Source organism: Dermacentor variabilis, chromosome 10 (assembly GCF_050947875.1).
Source record: "Dermacentor variabilis isolate Ectoservices chromosome 10, ASM5094787v1, whole genome shotgun sequence".
NCBI lineage: Eukaryota > Metazoa > Arthropoda > Arachnida > Ixodida > Ixodidae > Dermacentor > Dermacentor variabilis.
In genome coordinates this window covers 102,826,608-102,849,918 of record NC_134577.1, presented here as the reverse complement: position 1 = coordinate 102,849,918, position 23,311 = coordinate 102,826,608, and positions in this window count along the sequence as shown.

The window sequence follows — 23,311 nt, the reverse complement described above, 5'->3', positions numbered from 1 at the left end:
CGCGTTTCTGTTGCTTGTACTGTCAGTGTGCGTAAGACACATGCTGCAGGATAAACATGAATGCTACGTGTTTAACGTACGACGCGCTCAAAGCCATCGAACAACTGCGTCATTAGCAATCTACAACACCTCCTCAGTTGCGTTCGAGCATTCGGCTCTTTTAAGCCCAAGTAGGCCTATCGCTACAACCGAAGCGCGTGGCCGTTTTGTCGAAGCTTTTCGACTCAAACACCCTTCAGATCGCTGTCTGAGCAGTGTGACAACCGATGAGCGCATCACTGCAATTTTCCTACTCACTCGTCACAGCGCAAAGGCATAATTACCACGTAACAGCCGGTAACCGCATACAGAGACGCAGCTTCTAGGTAGCGTCCACTGTGTTTCCATTCGGCTACCCGACGACTGTGCTGCGTGGAAACGCTGCTTTGTTCCTCGGTACCTCTCGTGAGGGAGAGAATGGCGTACGAAATCATCCGAGCGTCTTTAGTCATCGATTGAGAGGCTTCCTCTTGTCCTGAGTGTGGTGAACGAACGAAAAAAAATTCCTGGGTCCCCAACATTCACACGAGGACGAGTTACCAGCGAAAATTTTTAGGCTGCATACATGTGCTGCACACATTATGAAATCATACACTTAATTTAATACGGCACCACACTACGCCGAGGCAAGCCCCTCCGCGGTCACCGCGCCTCCCACACATAAGCCGCGACAGCAGCTGCAGCCGTGCCTGCACCTCCGACACGCGTGACGTCAAAGCCATATAAGGCCAGGCAACGTGCACAGGAGCCGTCGCCACTCTTTCCCCTTCTCATTATACGTCAAACCAAACAGGATTTAAAACAAATGGAGCGCATGAAGGTCAACTTGCTACCCCGATGGCAATTTGTATGTATGTATGTATGTATGTATGTATGTATGTATGTATGTATGTATGTATGTATGTATGTATGTATGTATATACGCATATATATATATATATATATATATATATATATATATATATATATATATGCGTGTGTGTGTGTGTGTGTGTGTGTGTGTGTGTGTGTGTGTGTGTGTGTGTGTGTGTGTGTGTGTGTGTGTGTGTGTGTGTGTGTGTGTGTGTGTGTGTGTGTGTGTGTGTTGCTCTTGCAACACCGAGTTTATGTGGTTCGATTTGGACGCAAGAAATTAAAGTTATTTTTTTGAGCCTCCTCCACCACCGCCACACGTTCGACCGATATTGCACAACCTCTGCGATCGGCCTACGCATTCATGTCCACGTGCCGTGGTACGGACGTAAGCCGGCGAGGGTTCCCCTCTTAGAAAGCGCGCCCCTTATTTCACTATATCCCACATCGGCGCACAAATTCCTGTCGCCTATACGGAGGTAAGCCGGCCAGGCTACGCCACGTGGAAACTCATGCGGGGGAAGCGTATAGGGGCTAGAGATAAACTGCTTCGCTGTAGTAACACAAACCAGTTCCCGGGCATTGATAGCCTTGTTAACAGAGCCAGCTCTTCCTTCGCGTCCCCACAGACTTCGCAAGGACAGAACTGTTTGACTAGTCGGAAAATATCGCGCAGACATAATAAACTGTTCGCTATGTGCGAAGTATCGGTCATCGAGGGACCATCTAATGACGACGTATTAAAATATTATTCTTTTTAATAAGTGTTCGCACAAGCCGCCTTAGACGTACAGAAAAGCGCTGCGATAAGTTGAGAGTATCGGTTTTTCGCATTACTTCCAATTTCGTAATGATTGGAAATTCTTATTTCATGAAGAATGTAATTTTAAACATTATGTTTAGGTCTTTATTTGAGATTTAAAATATCCGTATCTGAGTATTACAGCAAAATTTTCATATCTTATGGCATAAGTACATTAAGCTAAAGTTTTTTGTATTACTTGAGTGTTGTATTTCGACTGCAAAAAGAAACAGCCTTAATATTATAAAAGCCATTTTAGCTCATGCTCACTCTTCAGTAACACACTGACATGTGCCAAGAAAAATGCGGCAAAAGATTTCAACTGTAAATAAGAACGGCAGCCTTAAGTACCGAAGATATAACAAAAATAATTCTTGCTTTAGCGAAACAACTATTTTCGTAAATGAGCCTCACCACTGCTCTATTATGGCTTCGACTTCGAGTTCACCCGTTTATCTTCTCAGCCAAAAATACCAAAGAGGATGACGTTCAGGGGGTCGAAATGCGAAATTTCGCTGTGCAAAACCGAAAGGCGCAGTTGTTCAAAGCATTGTATCCAGTACTTTCATGAACTAAATACTCAGTACATTTTTGATAAACATGATTAAAATGTAATAACAACGTCAGATCAAAGATGATTTTGCATGTCAGTTTATTAATATTTTTATTAGACATTGACGTCTGGCTTGCTGTCACGTTTATCACGAATATATCAGCATATCATTGTGAACAACACTACTATTTTTCTCGGTTTTCAAGATAATGCTGATGCCTAATTTCAGCCACCTGCTGTAAAAGCAGTGGCCTTATTTTGCACCATGATCAGGTATTTCTGTTCCTATAAACTAAACTCACTCGCACTTAAGCAACAGCTTAACGAAGCGATAATGCTTTAGCGAAGAGATAACTTAAGTAGTTTGCAATTAACGACTACATGTAGAATTTTGTTCGGTTTAATGTCGTACGATGTGTCATCTCATACGATGTTCATGCTTATTTGACACAATAGTCGTAAAGTCCTTCTCGCGCAAAGTTTATGTTTATGCTCTACGTCGCTCACAAGCTAAACCAAAATACAAACTAAGCGAGAGTGCAGCGTGAGACGTATAGACAGCGATGCCACAAAAGCGATGTATGATCTTTGTCATGGACAGAAAAGTGATGACACGCGTGTACACAGAAAAGTGCGACGCACGTGAAGCAAGAAGTAGGGGTTCTGTACCTCTTGTGCCATGCTGGTACATGTCCGTCCTGGATGATTAGCCGTCAACCCAAGGGCACCTTTTTTTGTGCTAAGTGAAACAAAGGTGCTCTCACTGGCATCACATTACCGGTCAGCATACAAGAGCTAGAGGCCCGTTCACTGGTACCATCATTCGGCAGAAATAGAAGCTTCGTACATATATCCACAAGTACTCGTATATTTGCCGCTTTACTCACTTCATTTGCTGTTAAAAGCCCCCAGGCACCTTCAAGCTGCATTTTGACGCTTTTCGCATGGAGTGTCCCCAACCTTTATGTTGGAAAGAAAACCAATTTGATTGATTGATTGATTGATTGATTGATTGATTGATTGATTGATTGATTGATTGATTGATTGATTGATTGATTGATTGATTGATTGATTGATTGATTGATCAGACAGTGGCCACGCCAAAGCCAGGAAGTAAGGCAAAGAAAGCTTCACCTAAAAGATAACTGAGATAGCTGGGTATGCGCGACTGACTATATCGTCAGTCTCCCAGATTGAGTATGCATTACTGTAACATCTGAAACGCTTTTACGTATGTGTCACTTTTCTCTGCGCATACACCTCTCATCGACACTATTGTTTCGGTAAGCATCATCCTCGACTTGTTCCAGACACAGAAAGGAAACCGCTACATGCTACGAAAGTAGGCGCATGTCATTCACTTCCGATGCTGCCTTGTTAACTCAAAAGAGTTCAAGCCATTTACGTTCTGCTATAAAGTTAGATGTGCGCATCTCGCTTTTTTTTTTTGACGGGCTCTGGTCAACATTCCACAAATTTTTCGAACCAATTCCTACATCAACTCGAAGACAAAATGTCCTGTGCTAGCCTAGACCTTTTAGACTTGCTTTCTTATGTTGATGTGCTCTTCAGCATAAGGGACCTTATGGGATACTGGATGATTTTGAGCATTCGTCATTTATATTCAGGACAAGTTCCTCGCAAATTTGTGTCATGTAGCTAAACCACTGAATTTTTTTTCTTACTCTGAGCCAATCATGGCATGTTCCCCTTCGCCTTCCGCATATTGAGCTTGCTTCATTGCCCAATTTTATATGCCATGATTGCAGCTTTAATTCGTCCGAGCCTCAAATGGCTGCCTTGATAGTGTTACTTCACGTTAGCATGTAAAGCTCTGGCTTTCTCACTTTCGATCGCTCTGCAACGATAGTGTCCCTTGTGCCTCGAACCGATTATAATCAATCACAAAGGAAAGCGTACCCACGGAAAAGTGATCTATCAACGTTATGCGCGAAACGTAAAGAGTTCTGCAACCTGTCTCATGGACATCCAGCGCGAGGGAAATTATATCTAGCTTTCCGTTTATAAGCTCCACAAGAAAACAAAGGGCAACTCATTACGAAACACGTCCATCTGCGAAAGTCGGTCTCTTCTCGCCATGACAAAGCGAATTGCCACAGAGACGCCGACGGCAGTCAACCCAGGCTCGCGCAAATTGCAACGAGTGACGACGCTCGGTAGTGCTTCAGCAAAGTCGCAGCACGCTCGACACCATTATTCACGAACAATTTCACCGCGAAACGGAAATGGAGCCTCATTATGCTTCTGCACCGAGAAACGGACGGATCTACTCGGGCGCGGATACTCGCGTCCCTCTTGCGTTCTGTTCCTTGTCCTTGTTTTCCTTTCGCATGCTTGCATTTGCGCCCCTCGAGAGATCCATTTGTGTAGGCTTAGTAACGCGCGCTGATGTAGACGCATGCATCCCGATGACGTACTCCAAGACATGTCGTCGCCGTATAAACGAGCCTCCGCAACCAAACCCTTCGCCCGTTCACTGTGAAAGTGCAAGCCGATAATGCCTGCCTGGTCGTCGCGAATCGCGCGCGCGCACAAGGAAGAGGCAGACGAGAAATCGTCCATTAGTTGGCGCTGCAGTGGCGTTCGACCGGGGGGGGGGGGGTCCACGCGGAACGCTTGACTGATGAGGGCGACGGTCGAATTTGGACGCGCCGGAAACGCCGTCTGCGAGGCGACGGCAGCAGCCAGACGACACGCGAGTAGTCAATCCGCATTCAATGCGTAGGCCAATTCGTAGCCGATCCGCGCGTTGGTCGATTTATCGGCGCGGTGCAGCCGACCTGAAGTGACTCACTGCAGTCACCATGGAAACGGGTTGCGAGCGGCTGTATTTTCTACGCCTGGACGTCGCTGTCATTGTCTCCGAGTTGACCGCCTAGTCATAAAAGCTGTGCACGATGGAGGCTTTGAAATAAAAGAAAGTGAGCTGGTCGAACAAAGTGGCGCTTTTCATTCCGCTCCATGGCGGATGAAATAGTTGATGGGCCAGCTGTCCTTGTCGCTGCAGAAGAAGCAAGTGACTGTTGTAGCAATGTGCTTCCGGGTGCGACTACTGAAACGCCTGGAGGGGCCGTTCGTGGCTGACTGCGTTTAAGTTCGCTCCCGTTATTCGAAAGCCGGCTTTCTTTGTTTTTCCAAAGTACATACGCGCACAAAAATGGCGCTGCGACCTTCGTGCTAAGGATATATCTTTAACTACTTCACTGTTTTTTGCCATGCGTGCACCCGAAACCCGCAGTTGATTTTTTTTTCTTTTACACACAATAGAGATCTGCTTAATAACATCATTACGCGCATTAGTTTTTCTATGCAGGTAAATGCTGTTGACAGGGCTCTCATGCCGGCAATCGATTATGTTTCTTTATCATGTGATTTCTTCCATCCTGTGATCATATACAGGTAAATTTTAATGTCTTCCTCCATGACGCTAGACACGCTCAGCGTATGCTCTTTCCAAGGACGCGTTGGGCTGCTGAGCACGAGGTGGCGGGATAGAATCCCGGCCACTGCGGCCACATTTCTATTGGGGCGAAGTGCGAAAACACCCGTGTACTTAGATTTAGGTGCAGGTTAAAGAACCCCAGGTGGTCCAAAATTTCCGAACTCTCCCACTACGGCGTAACGAGAGTCCGACAAGTAAGGAGGCGCATTGTAGCACCGTTGTGGAAACGCATACTAACATCTCACGCATTAATAATGCACAGGGCGCAGTGGCACCCTACCTCGTGGAGAGTGGCTCTGTTTTAACAAATTTGACCGCATGTGGCAAGCGCGATGTTTCAGATGCTTCAGGAAATCCATTTAGAAAGCTGCATTTACAGTTTGACCTTCACGTACGAATTAGCGGGGAAAATTTCACGACATTCAAAAACACAATCAACATAATTTGGTTTTGATTCGTTCTCCCGCTGTTTTTTTTCTTTTTATGGTCTTGGCTCATCCTTGTTTTTCGCCGCTCTCTGTTCTGTGAATCGACCTCGATATCCTATTCTTAAAACCATGTTTTGTTGCTGGTGACGACCCTTTACAAGACGTCAACGCTTTCCTCGGAAGCTTTTCGATTAATGCAGCAATCCTCACATCGCAACTTTTACCCAGGAGTGAGCAGTTTGAGCACCATTTTGGCTCAAACCTTTTTTTCCTTTCCGAAGTTTCAGACAAACATCAGTGAACTTATCCATTTCCCAATGCCAAGTGCTCTTATGTAACATCGTTCAAACAGTGATCCGGCAGATGTTGAACACAACGAAACACAAGAGATCGATGTTTTTCTCCAAATGAAATGTTCGATATCGGAGATCATACCACAGAAGGCACAGAACGGGGAAGCCCATTGTCCACTCTTGAATAACCATGATACACGGAGTTGGGTGGGATGAGGTTCAACAGCGTTGCTTTTTCTCGAGTAAGTGGGTCATACAGGCTGGGTGTGGAGTCTGGTGGATCGCCCTAAAGTGAATGCTTATTGTATTGTTAGGGTTCTGAAAACTCTTTGGCGCTCTAACTTTTGGACACATGTCAGTAGCCAGCGCGCAAGAGCGTCATCTTTTTCATTTCCTTCAATTGCTGCGTTGGATGGGATCCTTTGAAATTTTACGTTAAATCTCTTGCTCAATAAAACTTTGATCATTGCCAGGTATTACCTTGTAAACTTGTCTCGAGGTAAGCCAAGGTGTAATCATTGTAACGATGACTTTGAACCCGTCAGCACCATAAAGTCACGTGCGGAATAAAGGCGTCGTTTTCGCAAAGCCGCAGTAATGGCGGCACTTCCCACTGTTGAAGACGCCACTACGTGGTTCAGGAGGCCAGACTATGACACATCAAAGGAGGGCGTGCAGAAAGCGGCTGCGCAGATATTTGTGTGTACACAAACTCACCCGTCTGTGTACACTTGTAGGTGGCTTTGACATGCTTTGCTCAAGTAGTCTAGCACAAGACACTTTGCATCGGCAGTCGAAATGGCGCGTTTCACTGGTAGGCTTGGTTCGCTGGGGCTGCACGTAACGTCCGAAAAATACCATGCTGGGTCCAGGCGAGTTCGTTTAGACCACTCCAATCTTACAAATCCAAAGGTGTTCAGCGCCGCATGGAAATAGGAGCGCGTTCTTGCTCTTAGCCGCCGGAGAAGCGCCGCACCTACCGCGGACTCGGCCAGCTTAAAAGCTGCATCAGCAAAACCTGAGATGCCAGAAAGGTAGAGTAAAAGAGAGTCCGCTTCATTATGAACTTTCTTGTGTGAAGCCGCCTGAGGAACTCTCATCGCCAAGCGAAGTCCCTTTCTGTGCAGTGCCTCCAAGCGCTCGATTTGGCTGGGCGATAGTGATATCAGCGGCAGCTGACAAAGAATGCGGCTTGTTATCGGTGCAGCATTCACTTTAAATATAGACAGGATTGTTTCGACAACGTACATATGCCATGCGACAAAGTGTGTTGACTCCTTGCACTGATGCAGCCACAACATTTTCAACTTCGCGTCGCCATAGTAGCTTGCTGTCGATGGCAATGCGCAGGAATTTAATAATAGTTGTATGGTGATTTGGATGGCCTCTAATATTCAGCTACAGGTAAGTTGACTTTCGCCTCACTCCGAGGAAAACCATGAAGGCATATTTTTTCGCTGATAAAAATAGGCGAAGAGTCGACAAGTGACGATCCATGACGCAGATTGTACTCCGGGCTACCCGTACCCAACGTTTGTGGTGTTACCCCGAGTTCAAAATGCAGATGTCGTCTGCGTAGATGGACATTTTAACAGCCGCCCAGCCTAACTTCAATGCACTTGGAAGGGTGGTCTTGGCAACGTTAAAAAGCAAGAGAGACAGGACACTTCCTTGTGGGACGTCGAGGGAAATGCGTTACTTTTCGCTAATTATATTTCCCAACCTACTCTGAACATGTCGCTCTCTGAGAAATTCATGAATGAATCGACGAGCATTTATAGAGAGACCCAAGGCTTCGAGTCCGTTGATGATGCGAGTATATATGAAGCACACAATCATGTGCTTTGGCAACGTCCATAAATATTGCGAGTGTCGAAAGGTCGTCGACGCGAAGGTGCTTGGTATGGCTAAGTAAGTCCAAGACACTGTCCTGAGAACTCAACCGTGTATGAAATCCGGTCATACACAATGACAGTCTATTTCCTTGCACAAGATACTTAGCCCGTTAACCTCGTACATGTTAGTCTTTCCATCAACTTTGATACGCATGATGTTAGCGATATTGGCCGATATGGGGCAAGGTTCGCAGGATCCTTTCCACACTCTAGCACTGGCACCACCAATACAAAATACTCGGGGAACAAGTATTTCAGACACAGATACAAGGTATTACCGCAAATATTGTATTCGACACGATACTTTCCATTTGTATCTTGCGATACTTCGACACATTCGCAAATTTCTTATTCTAGATCTATATAACCATTATTGAAGCAAACGTGTATACCAAAATTCTTTTTTAAAATTTTTTAACACCGACCAACCTTGTTTGATTTGAATGATATCTTTCTTAGTATCTCAAATTTTCTGTCGTTTTTGTTCCAAGTATAACGTCTTCATTGGAAAACAATTTATTGGAGTTGCGTTAGCTGTTTGCCATGAAAGCTCTTCATAAGCTGCGCTGTCAGTGGTTTTTCCTTCTTGCTTTTGTAAGTTATGGTAGTCGATGCTGAGCTTGCCGAGCACCTAGCGGGCCGCTATCTGATCACAAGAACGTCAATAAGAAACCTCTGTACGATGTCGCAAATACGGCTCTGGAGTTTTACTTTGTCCGCAAAAATTACTGTTCGCGCCATGCAGGATCACGGATCAGGTGTATAGTAGAAACAACGCTAGTACCGACATATTTTCTGGCGGATCAAGTGTACAGTAGAAACAACGCTAGTACCTACATATCTTCTGGCGGATCGTGCGCACAGAGAGCACATAAAGCTGAAATTACCTTTCATATCCTACTTATCTGCTAACGTAAAGCGTTCGTTAGTGACATATTCATTTATTCAGCTGTTTTAGTGTCAGAATTATGAGCGTGAGAAACGGAGCTTAGCCAACGTTTATGTTGATGCGAACGTTCGTGACCCGATAGCCAGTGTCTTCTACCTTAAGATACACGATACATGCTTTCATGTATCGGAAATACAGGTACAGATATGCGTCTGGCCAGATGTATCACGATACAGATACAAGGTACCTAACGAATATCTAAGATCGGATCTAAGATACATGTATCTTCGATACTGCCGAGCCCTGGGTACAGGTAATTGGACAATTAAAAAACAATTGAAATAAAATAAGCATTACCGAGTTAAGAAATGATACCTTTAAATTCGAAATTTACAAAGAATGCAATTTATTACATGTAATTTGTTTCGCACAAATCTCTCAAATACATAATAAAATACGCAGAAGCTGCTTGTTCACTGGCCTTCCATGGGTCAGGTTTCTCATTCATCATCATCAACATCAGCCTGGTTATGCCCACTGCAGGGCAAAGGCCTCTCCCATACTTCTCCAACTACCCCTGGTGTGTACTAATTGTGGCCATGTTATCCCTGCAAACGTCTTAATGTCGTCTGCCCACCTAACTTTCTGCCGCCCTCTTCTACGCTTCCCTTCCCTTGGAATCCATTCCGTAACTCTTAATGACCATCGGTTATCTTCCCTCCTCATTACGTGTCCTGCCCATGCCCATTTCTATTTCTTGATTTCAACTAAGATATCATTAACTCGCATTTGTTCCCTTACCCAATCTGCTCTTTTCGTATCCCTTAACGTTACACCTATTATTCTTCTTTCCATAGGTCGTTGCGTCGTCCTCAATTTAAGTAGAACCCTTTTCGTAAGCCTCCAGGCTTCTGCCCCGTACGTGAGTACTGGTAAGACAACGCTGGTTATAAACTTTTCTCTTGGGGGATAATGGCAACCTGCTGTTCATGATCTGAGAATGCCTGCCAAACGCACCCCAACCCATTCTTATTCTTCTGATTATTTCAGTCTCATAATCCGCATCCGCAGTCACTACCTGTCCTAAGTAGATGTATTCCCTTACCACTTTCAGTGCCTCACTACCTATCGTAAACTGCTGTTCTCTTCCGACAGTGTTAAACATTACTTCAGTATTCTGCAGATTAATTTTTAGACCCACCCTTCTGCTTTGCCTCTCCAGGTCAGTGAGTATGCATTGCAGTTGGTCCCCTGAGTTACTAAGCAAGGCAATATCATCAGCGAATCGCAAGTTACTAAGGTGTTCTCCATTACCTCCAGGTCCCACTCCAGGTCTACCTCCCACTCCAGGTCTCTGAATACATCCTGTAAACATGTTGTGAATAGCATTGGAGAGATCGTATCTCCCTGTCTGATGCCTTTGTTTATTGGGATTTTGTTGCTTTCTTTATGGAGGACAACGGTGGGTGTGGAGCCGCTATAGATATCTTCCAGTATATTTACATATGGCTCATCTACACCCTGATTTCGTAATGTCTCCATGACTGCTGAGGTTTCGACTGAATCAAGCGCTTTTTCGTAATCAATGAAGGCTATATATAAGGGTTGGTTATATTCCGCATATTTCTCTATCACCTGATTAATAGTATGAACATGGTCTGTCGTTGAGTAGCCTTTACAGAATCCTGCCTAGTCCTTTGGTTGACAGAAGTCTAAGGTGTTCCTGATTCTATTTGCGATTATCTTAGTAAATACTTTGTAGGCAACGGACAGTAAGCTGATCGGTCTATAATTTTTCAAGTCGTTCGCGTCCCCTTTCTTATGGATTACGATTATGTTAGCGTTCTTCCAAGATTCCGGTACGTTCGACGTCATGAGGCATCGTGTATATAGGGTGGCCAGTCTTTCTAGGACAATTTTCCCACCGTTCTTCAACAAATCTGCTGTTACGTGATCGTCCCCAGCAGCCTTCCCCCTTTGCATAGGTCCCAAGGCTTTCTTTACTTTTTCCGACGTTACTTGCGGGATTTCAAGTTCCTCTAGAACATTCTCTCTCACATTATTGTCGTGGGTGTTACAGGTACTGTATCAATCTCTATAGAACTCTTCAGCCACTTGAACTATCTCATCCATATTAGTAACGATATTGCCGGCTTTGTCTCTTAACGCATACATCTAATTCTTGCCTATTCCTAGTTTCTTCTTCACTGCGTTTAGGCTTCCTCTGTTCCTGAGAGCATGTCCAATTCTATCCATATTATAGTTCCTTATGTCAGCTGTCTTACGCTTGTTGATTAACTTAGAAAGTTCTGCCAGTTCTATTCTAGCTGTAGGGTTAGAGACTTTCATAAATTGGCGTTTCTTGATCAGATCTTTCGTCTCCTGCGATAGCTTACTGGTCTCCTGTCTAACGGAGTTACCACCAAATTCTAATGCGCACTCCTTAATGATGCCCATAAGATCGTCGTTCATGGCTTCAGCACTAAGGCCCTCTTCCTGAGTTAAAGCCGAATACCTGTTCTGTACCTTGATCCGGAATTCCTCTAGTTTCCCTCTTACCGCTAACTCATTGATTGGCTTCTTATGTACCAGTTTCTTCCGTGCCCTCCTCAAGTTTAGGCTAATTCGACTTCTTACCATCCTATGGTCACTGCAGCGCACCTTGCCGAGCACGTCTATATCTTGTATGATACCAGGGTTAGCGCAGAGTATGAAGTCGATTTCACTTCTGGTCTCGCCGTTCGGGGTCCTCCACGTCCACTTCCGGCTATCCCGCTTGCGGAAGAAGGTATTCATTATCCTCATATTATTCTGTTCCGCAAACTCTACTAATAACTCTCCCCTGCTATTCCTAGTGCCTATGCCATATTCCCCCACTGCCTTGTCTCCAGCCTGTTTCTTGCCTACCCTGGCTTTGAAGTCGCCCATCATTATAGTGTATTTTGTTTTGACTTTACCCATCGCCGATTCCAGGTATTCATAAAAGCTTTCGGCTTCCTGGTCATCATGACTGGATATAGGTGCGTAGACCTGTACTACCTTCAATTTGTACCTCTTATTAAGTTTCACAACAAGACCTTCCACCCTCTCGTTAATGCTATAGAATTCCTGTATGTTACCATCTATATCCTTATTGATCAAGAATCCTACTCCTAGTTCTCATCTCTCCGCTAAGCCCCGGTAGCACAGTACGTGCCCGCTTTTTAGCACTGTATGTGCTTCTTTTGTCCTGCTAACCTCACTGAGCCCTATTATATCGCATTTACTACCTTCTAATTCCTGCAATAACACTGCTAGCTTCGCCTCACTATATAACGTTCTAACGTTAAACGTTGCCAGGTTCACATTCCAATGGCGGCCTGTCCGAATGATTCGTCTTGTGCGAATGATTCGCACAAGACGTGGTCTGACATTTATCTGTCACACATAGCATTACAGCGCTTGAACACCAGAGTTTAGCCTTAGGCGAACACGCAACCTTGAACTTCTGCATCTGATTTTTATCACCTTTCCAGCATCGCGCATGGCATTCCTGTGCTACCGAAATAGGCTTCTACTTCTCCGCTAAACACGCTCAACTTGCCTCGCCTCGTCGCATCGACGCGTTCACTGCAGTGCATGGCGTTCGAATGTTTGCAATGCCAGGCTCTACTTCTCAGCAAAGCAGGCTCAAAGTAGTCTGCTGCAATGCCTAGCCAAACAAAAGTCCGCTTTTCAACTTGTTCATACTATTACACCAATTCGTCGTAATAACCGTGGTGTAGTTTGGACACCTGGCTACCAACAGTAGTGTGATGCCTTCTAACAGCTCTGATTTGAAAATCGTGTAGTTTCGGGACATTAAAAACTACCTTTAAACTGTAGTTTTTATTCTCTCGAAAGTACACAGTTGTCAATTAAGCATGCGGTAGTGGAGATTGCCGGATCAATTCTCACCACCAGTGTATATTTTTATTATGCACCTAAAGCGCGGTACATGAGAGTTCTTGCATAATGCCTCCGTCGTATTGTTACTGCTGCTGCTGGTGCTGAAAATTGATCCCGTGAACTCGTGCACAGCAACACAACGCCATAGCTACTGCATAATTACGCCGAGTTGGTGAAGAATTGCTCCACTAAAGTTGTTTAAAGCCTTAAATGTAAGAGAGTCGCTCATGTGACGATGGTGGTTGCATGCGATTGACCGCCGTATTCGGAAATACGTATTAACATGAAGACCAGATGACGCCTGGACGAAATGTGCCCATGATGCTATGAGCGTCATGGGTACGTTCTCGTCAGGCGTCATCTAAATGAAGTCAAGCACGGACTTCAAGTTCAGAAACAGTTCTCAATATGGAGTAATACGTCTGGACTATAGATGGTGTGCTAGCTAACTTTAGTCAGAGTTTGAAAATAAGCGAATGCTACGTAGCTCGACAGAACCAAGGTAATGATGTTCTTCGTCGCTTGCAGATGCACAAATTATTTTTTTCATCCTATTTGATTACATAATGCGTCCTAAGTAACAATTGAAGTTCTCAAATATTATGATTAGATGAAAATTGGGAACGAGAGAATTGTAGAGCAACATGAAAAACTCCCGATACAGCTTTCTGTTGTTCAATACGTGCTAGATAAATCTCTTTTTCAGAGCAAGTAAGAAGCCCGCAAAAGCACGCAAAATTGCCGCACGACTCGCCGCTCGAGGCCCTTTGCATGTATTCGCAGGCTTCTTCCATGCTAGGAAAAACACTTTTATGTAGCACGCATTGAGTAACAGGAACCTTTCTTGCGAGTTTTTCATGATTCTCTGCAATTTTCTCCTCGACATCTTCATCTAATAATATTTGAGGGGTTGATTAATAAAATAGGACTATATATATAATTAAGTACAATAAGAGAAATAATGAGTACTACCAAGTGAGGGGAAACGACGTTATCTTAGTTCAGTCCAGCTACGTGGACATACATTTAAGCTGCATCTAAAGTTAGCTGTGGCACCCTGTACATTTTACCTGGAGGCTAAGCTTCTACAAGCGGACTTGTCTCTTATTCAGGGCCCTCACGCACACCTACGCACGCCCACATGTAATCTGGCCAGCTTCATCGAAAGAAAATATAAGTGGCGGAAGCAAAAACTACTTACGAAAACTTTAGCAAAACATTAGAATTACTTACAATAATGTCGCAGCTTCGCTCGCAAGGCGAAGGATAGATTGCGATAGCAAATTAGTGAACAGATATACGAAGTAAGGATAGTCAATTTATCGGCCGTGAAAACTTGGAAACATTCGCTTCCTAACTAGTTTAACGAGCAAATGGTGCCAGCGTGCACGAGCAAATATGGCCACCTCACACTCGATGAAGGGCAACACTCGTTGTCAAAACGATGGCGTGAGGAAGCCCGGCAGCAGCTGCGAGCGAAGTGACCTGCATGCGTTCTACCGCTTCAACGCAAGAGCGGCGAGCACACAGCGTGCACAAAAGGTATGAGTGTCTGCAGACAAACTTCAAGATGCGGTGCGCGCGTCCGCGCGCGGCCGCACAAAGTACACACTTGTTCGCGGCGTCGGAGCCACCTCTCCTCCCTCCCTTGCCTCCTTCCCCGCTTGCCTCCGTATATGTCTCGCGAGATTGAGCCGCGATCATGTGTTCCCCTTTCGCCCGGTCCCGAAATGCACAGTTGCTCCAGAAGCACAATCATTCGAATCATTCGCACTCCCCCTTCCTCCCTCCCTCCAACCGCCCCACGGCCTTTCACGAGACAGAAAACGGCGTGTTTGCTCTCCGCTTTCTTCTTTCGCGCGCACCCGATTGAGCCGCGATTGTCAGAGATGTGCTTTGAGTTTCTACATAGTTGTTATCGCAATGAAACGTATATGCGTGGAAGAATGGCGCTATATTGAGAATTTTACTTCTTAAAATATGCATTCCTTGGTTGAGTATAGAACACTACTGCAGGTTATTAGTATATTAGTACGTAACGCAAGTCCATTGAGCTGAACGCCCAGGCTGTAAATTTAATAAGACGTCAACAAAAGATGCGAACCTCTGACCATTAAAAAAAATGCATTTCGTATCGGACGACGAACCATGTAAAATTACAATAGTGTTGCCATAAGAATTTAGCTTACTTTATTCTCGCACCTCTTGTTATCCATGCCGCCGTACAAATATACAAAAAGCGTTTGTACCGTGAACAGATTCTACACTTCACTTTATCAGCATTGTTCGCTTGCTCACCTCGATTTACAAACAATGCGCGTGAGTGGCTTTTTCTTGCCAACGGTTCCTGCGAGGAAAAGCAAGCTTTACAGTGTTCGTATTTGCGTCCCACTGAAGCACTGTGGACTGTACCACAGTCGGAAAGCCGACTCCCGAAAAAGTGTCCAAAAAAGACCGGCAAGTGGTTGTGATGCTTCGGTAACTAAATATACCGCGCGTGCACTTTTCAGCAAGTTACATACTCCGTCAGCGCGAATTGCAATGCAAGTGCTGGATGCTCTTAATCCATTGCTTGCAAGTGTCGATAAGCCCCCCGCAGCGTCCTATTTGCGCAACGACCACTGGCCCTTTGTTGTCCCAGATGTCATCAACGCAGATTATTCGCTATGTAATTTTACTTTGGTGTCACGGCCCTTCACTGCCCACACAGCGATCACTTCGTTCCTCTTTTCTACTTTCTATTCCGCCTTTCCCTTAGCCCCCGTGTAGGCTAGTAAACCGGACGCTTGCCTGGTTGACCACGCTGCCTTTCCTTTCTTTGCTATCTCTCTCTCTTTTCCTCTACACTCCTGATTTTGCCGGGGCTGGCTGCTATGGTCATGTACAATAGGCTGGGACCGGGCGTAGAGTGAGCCCGCACCAGGTACATTCCAAACAGATGCGGCATGCACGACCTAGTATGTAGACGAGCCTTGACATGGACTCCAGCGGAAACAGGCCGTCGTCGTCCTTCCATCATCATGATTGCACCGTCGTCGTTTCATCGCCTTGTCATGCCGTGTTGTCATGCTGTCCACGTCATTGCGCTGTCTTTGCTTTGTATTCTTCACAGAGTAGTCATTTCCTCGTCATCATGCCGCGCTTGTCACGCCGTCATCATCGTGATTCTGACGTTATCATTTCATTATCATTACATTGTCGTCACCGCATTGTTGCTATTGATGGCAAATCTATCGGACGCCATCGCCTTCAGGCTGTTGTCGACTTTCCGTCGTTATAATAGTGTTGTCATGACATTGCCCTCAATTCAGGATATTGTGATCATTTTGTTGTCGTCATTCCAGCTCCGTTCTTCCATTCTGTTGATGACGTTGTCCTCACGCCATTGTGATCATTGCAGCATCGTAATCCCATGGTCCCCACGCCGTCGTCATGATGCCTCAGTTATCTTACCGCCATCATCGCGGCGGCATCAATATCCAGTTTTCATACCATGATCGTCGTACTGTTATTCTTCCCCGTTCCACTGTCATTCCATCGTCGTCATTGCAAAGCCGTCACACAGTCATGTTCATGCTATTGTGGTCGCTCCGTCACCGTCATTCCGTCGTCGTCATTACAGTGCAGTCGTTATTTTATCCCCATGCTGTCGTAGCCATGCCATTGTCGCCAATCCATGGCTACCGTTCCTTTGTTGTCTTGCGCGGGATCTGTATACTCGGCTGTCACAAATTATTGTTCACAGAGACATTTCCTAGCGAAAACGCGTCCAACTTCCTCGTGCACTCTATAGACCGTTTTTTCATGGGCGCCACCATATTGCTACGCAGTGGCATCATCCACAGGCAGTCGGCATGCTGGCTTGGGCGAGCGCTCCGTTTTGTATGGCAGGCATACGCTTGGCGGTAATTTCTGGCGCTTCACCTCCAACCCGTGGAGGCAAAGCAGGCGTCAAGAGCTCCCCATACGATGACTCATCTCGAGGATAGTGCAATACCGGGCCGACCTGCGTCTGGGCCTGAAGTAGGCGTTAAGCACTCCCCATAAGCGGGGCGATCCCGAAGAATGTGCTATACCGGGTCGACCGGCGTATGGAGGTGAAACAGACGTTAGACACTGCCCATACATGAGCCGATCCCGAAGGTAGTACAATTGTGGGCCGACCTGCGCGGGGATGTGAAGCAAGCGTTAAGCACTCCCCATACACGGGTCGATACCGAAGATGGTGCAATAACGGGCCAACCCGCGGCGCAGTTGTACCAGGCGTCAAGCACTCCCCATACGCGGGCCGATCCCGTGGGTAGTGCTGTGCCGGGACGACCCGCGGTGGAGGTGAAGCAGGAGTTAAGGACCCCCATACGTGGGTAGACTCCGAAGATAGTGCTATACCAGACCCACCCACGTATGAAGGTGAAGCAGGCGTTAAGCACTCCCCATACGTGGGCCGATCTCGAACGTCGTGCTATGCCGGGCCTACCCGCGTATGGAGGTGAAGCAGGCGTTAAGCACTCCCCTTACTTGGACCGATCCCGAAGATGTGCAATACCCGGCCAAGCCGCAGCCAAGGTTTAGCAGGCGCCAAAAACTCCGCATACTCGGGCCGATGCCGAAGATAGTGAAATACCGGGCCGACCCGCATGTAGAGGTGAAGCAAGCGTCAAACACTCCCATACGTGGGCCGATCCCGAAGCTCTACAATACCGGGCCAAGCCGCGGCCAAGGCTAAGCAGGCGTCAAAAACCCCCATGCTCGAGCCGATCCCGAAGATAGTGCAATGCCGGGCCGACCCGCGTATGGAGGTGAAGCAGGCGTTAAGCACTCCCCATACGTGGGCCGACCCCGAAGATACTGCAATACCGGGCCAAGGCGCGGCCGAGGTTTAGCAGGCGTCAAAAACTCCCCATACTATGGCCGATCCCGAAGATATTGAAATGCCGGGCCGGCCCGCGGCGGAAGTGCATTTCCCCGTTAAGAGGCCCACACACACAGATTCATTGGTTATCCTTCTTCACAGATTGGAAGGGCGTCGAGTGCTTTGTTTATTTATAAGGGTCTTAAATGAGTAAAAGTTACAATGGGGCTGTTTAAAACAGGTGCATGCGACTATTCGAAACTTTCGAATTACGAATCGAATATTGTCCTATTCGATATGCGCCTCTAATCGTGGAGACACTATTCTATCTTGGTCCTCGAATCGATTGATCCTATGTTTTAATGCTTCACGTTGTCTGCTGAATGAAATCAAACGTAAAACAAAGCGAAAATCCGACAACTCTCAATCAATCCCAGTGGATTTAACAGCATACAGAACGCTGCATCCCTCAGAAAGACTTTTCCTTCTAAAGGCAACCAGCAATAAAATGCTGTTTAGACGCGCCATTCGGTAGTGGGCACCATTTGGTATACCACTTATAGCTCCAGAACCTCGGCCCTCTCATCAGATTAAATAGGAATACGCTCATTGCAACGAATTTCATGCAATAGAAACGCCATCTGGTGCAACCCTTCGAACTATACAGAGAGAGAGAGAATGAAGAGGAAAGGCAGGGAGGTTAACCAGATATGAGTCTCCGGTTTGCTACCCTACACTGGGGGGTGGGGGATAGGGGTTAGAAAGATGAGAGAGAGGAAAACGAAAAAAATAAAAAATCAAAAAAAGGAACGCGCACACATGGAGACACACACACAAAAGGCGTTCCAGTTAAAGTCGTTCACACAGACCGGTAGATCGCAAGAAGCGCAAAAGCGCTTGCACGGCCTTCTTCTGTGATGGTAGGTCCTTTCGATGTTGTAGAATTCTTTTTTCGGATAGCGGTTGGTCGTCCAGTTGGTCAAGTTCGTGGCTAAGGCATGCCCTCTGTGGACTGTAGTGCGGGCAGGCGCACAAAATATGGCCAATTGATTCTTCATGGCGCAGTGGTCACAGGTTGGGGTGTCGGTCATCCCTATATGGAAGGCATAGGCTATTTAGTAAAGGCAACGCCCAACCAAAGTCGATATAAAAGCGTGGCGTCTCTACGGCGAAGCTGTGATGGCGCTCGAAGACTTAATGTTGGATCAGGTGAGTTCAGTCGCGTATTTATTAAATGTGGCTCATTCCATTGCGACGCGGTGCTCTGCCGAGCAAGTACGCGGAGCTTCCGTGCCGCGTCAGTTCTAGAAACAGGAATTGGGACGTGGCGCTCCTCAGTACGGACTGAGCGGGCAGCGTGATCCGCCCGTTCATTGCCGATAATCCCGCAGTGACTTGGAAGCCGCTGGAAGGTTATTTCATGGCCTGCATCACTTATATGGTGTAACGTCGCTGTAATATGGAATATTAGTTGCTCGTGCGGTCCGCGTCGTAAAGGGCACAGCAGAGACTGCAGTGCCGCCTTCGAATCGCAGAATATTGTCCATTTGTGTGGCGGTTCATCACCAATGTGATGAACGGCAGTAAAGAGCGCTGCGAGCTCTGCAGCCGTCGATGTTGTCGCGTGGGTCGTCTTAAATTTGATTGTTGTATTGTAGCTTTCGCTGGTATGACGATTGCCGCCACGGAGCTGCTTGTAAGGACGGATCCATCAGTGTAAATAGGCGTAGAGTCACGGCAGTTCTCGTACAAATATAGTAGCGTGAGCTGTCTAAGGGTTGGTGATGACAGATCAGCTTTTTTCGAGATACCAGGTATTGCGAGGTTGATTTTTGGCTGAGCGAGGCACCATAGAGGGATCGAAGGTCTCGCAGCCGGAGTGAAACAAGCTGGCAATGATTCATCATATGCAGTTATCGTTTGGCTGAAAGAGGTGTGTGGCCTGTCCGCTGGTAGAGAGGCTAAATGGTGACGAGGAGTCCTGGCTAGATGCCTTATATGGGTCCTTAGTACTTCAATTTCAATGTGGGTCTTGACAAGGTGGTGTCGAGCGATTGCTATCGTAGCCACTGTTGAAGCACTCTGAGGCAGGCCTAGACAGATCCGGAGCACTTGACCCTCAAGACTTTGTGTTGTGCGTAGATTCGTTTTGCCTGTGTTGTTTATTGCTGGCAAGTTATATCGCAGAAATCCTAGAAAAAGCATCCTGTACAGTTGTAGCATGGCACTAGGCGACATTCCCCAGGTCTTGGCCGCGAAAAACTTGAACAGGTGGCAGATGCTTGTCAACCGTTTTTTCACGTATGATATGTGTGGGCTCAATGACAAGTCCCTGTCGATTATTACACCTGGAAACTTGTACGGTCGGACCCGTCGTATTATTTGGCCATTTATCATTACACTGCAGTTTGCCATGGGTTTGCGCGTAAATGGCACTAGTGCGCATTTCTCGGAGGAAATTTCCAGGCCTCGATTACGTAGGTAGATAGCAGTTTGTGTGGCGGCTCTCTGAATTCTCGCTCGCAACGGTAGGCGTGTTACTGCAGATGTCCATATGCAGATGTCATCCGCGTACATTGATAGCCTGACTGTGGTTGGCACGTGGTCAAGGAGAGCAATTAGTGTTGGATTAAATAACACGGGGCTAAGTACACCGCCCTGGGGGACGCCGCGGTAGCAATAATGTAGAGAAGTATGACCTTCCTCGGTGCTTACAAAGAAGGATCGCATAGATAGATAGCTCCGTATCCATTGAAACATCCGACCACCCATTCCTACCTCTGCGAGAGCAGAGAGGATGGCTTCATGTGTAACGTTGTCATACGCCCATTTAACGTCGAGGAATAAGGATGTGCAGAGACGCTTACGGCATTTCTCATGTTCAATGTAGGTCACCAGGTCGACGACGTTATCGATCGATGATCGACCGCGTCGGAAGCCCGCCATGGCATTCAGGTAGGTGTTGTGGTACACCAAGTACCACTCCAAGCGTCCTAGGACCATCCTCTCCATTACTTTGCCCACACAGCTCGCCAAAGCGATCGGGCGATATGATGAGAGCTCCAACGGCGACTTGCCAGGCTTCAGCAGTGGAACAAGGCGACTTATCTTCCAGGTTGCTGGTAGCGTGCCATTTCTCCAAGATTCATGTTACACCTCAAGAAGAACTCCTCTCGCTCGCTCCCCCAGGTGACACAGAGCTCGGTAGGAAATTCCGTCAGGTCCTGGCGCTGATGAGCGGCTACACAAAGCTAATGCTGCCTTAAGTTCGTGGATCGAGAATGGTAGATCCAACCGGTGATCACGTGCTGGCGGGCAGCTGCTCGAAGGCGATGGAATGTTGGTAGCTGTGAGTTGGCCGGATAATCTGGCGCAGAAATCCTCTGCCACGTCAATCTCCGATCTCTTTTGAGAAAGGGCAAGCGCCTTGAATTGGAATCGCTGTACGGGAAGTGTCCGCAGTCCGCGCACCGTTCTCCATAGTTGCGATAAAGGCTTGCGTGGATCTAGCGACTCACAGAAGGCAGCGCAACGTTGCGATTCGAGCTTGTCTAACTGGCGCTGTATCTTCTTTTGCGTGCGCCTGGCGGTCCGTAGATCGTCCATTGTTTTCGTACGTCGGTATTTTCGTTCAGCACGTCGTCGGATTGCTCGAAGTCGTTCTAGTTCCACATCAAAATCATTAAGTTTCGAGGAGCATGTTAGAGTATGCATAGTGTCTCGCACCACGCTCTTGATTGGCTCTTCCAAGTCAAAAGATGGATTGGCGTCGCAGTGTTCTTCCATAATAGACTGAAATTTAGGCCAGTCCACTCTTTGGATCGTAGCCCGTATTTTGGAAGCGGTCAATCCTCTGATCTTGATGTACGTGGGGATATGGTCGCTTCCGTGCGCCTCTATGTCCGCAAACCACCCTGCACGTCTGACTAGGCTTCGTGAGATGAAAGCCAAGTCAAGACAGCTGCTGTACGTGGAGCCACGTAAGAACGTAGGACTTCCATCATTCAGCAGCCAAAGTTCATTACTGGAGGCGAAAGATACCAGAGCTCTGCCTCATGCATTGATGATCGGACTTCCCCAGAATATATGATGGGCGTTGAAATCTCCAATGATGACCCAGGGATTGGAAGTTGAGGAAAGGATGTCTCGTAGTCTTTTGTAATCAAATCGACTTGACGGAGATAGGTAGGCCCCTACAAAAGTAAAGGCCAGATTCGTTTTCCTTACATTTAGGCATATATATTGATTACTGTCATTAGGTGGTACAGGCAGATGAGTGTAGGTGAGGTTACGGCGAATAAACACCAAAACCTTACTGTTTTCATAAACAGCTGACGACATAAATGATTCATATCCAGAAAGCCTTATTTTGTTCGATAAGTTCGGCTCGCCAATGGCGATAATGAGAAACATATTGGCGTACACGAAGCGACGGAAATCCGAAAGGCGCGCTCTGAGTTCGCGGGCATTCCACTGAAAAATACCTGCTTGTCGCACCTCTTCCCTAAAAGACCGTGGCTGTGGAGCCATGATCTACTCAAGGGTTGCAAGCACCGGACTCAGAGCGTCCAGTACTTGAAGCGCACTTCTGGCAGACGGTGCGTGCATGTTGTTTAGCAGCACGCGAATGACATTCATTAAAGGCCTGATAAGTGCTATCACTTGCTCATCTGTTTTCCGCGACTCCTCGGATACAGCACCTTGCTGTACTGGGGGCGGCTTCTTCTGCGGCTCTCCTGGAGGTCGTGTACGCAGAAGTGGCGGCCATTCCTTTGTGGAGAGAGATCTGGCAGTTTTCTCTCTTCCAACATCGGTGTTCGGAGTGCTGGAAACGTCCGCTGATGATGATGCTTGACGAGGTGACTTTTCCTGAAAGCTTGATGTTTTCCGCCGTGAAGACCTTCGTCGGTGACGTCGTCTTCGCCGTACTTTCACGGCGGCCTCTTTGTGGGTAGAGTTGTCTCTCGCCATTTGTTTAAGAATGGTGATCTCTTTCTTGATCTGGGGACAGTCTTTGTAAGAGGCGCAGTGATCACCTTGACAGTTAGGACACTTAAACGTGGTTGCGCTGCAGTTGTCTTCTGAGTGGGGTTCGGCACATCGAGGGCCCACGGCCGAATTTCTGCAAACACCCTTCACATGTCCAATCTTCTGACAATTGAAGCATTGCATTGGTCTTGGAATAAATGGTCAAACCTGGTGGCGAAAGTGGCCGACCTTCACGTAGGGTGAAAGGCAGTCGCCTTTGAAGGTTATCCTCACACAACGTGTGTTGCCGAGGCGACCAACATGCACAATTACGTTGTGTTCGCTGGCTG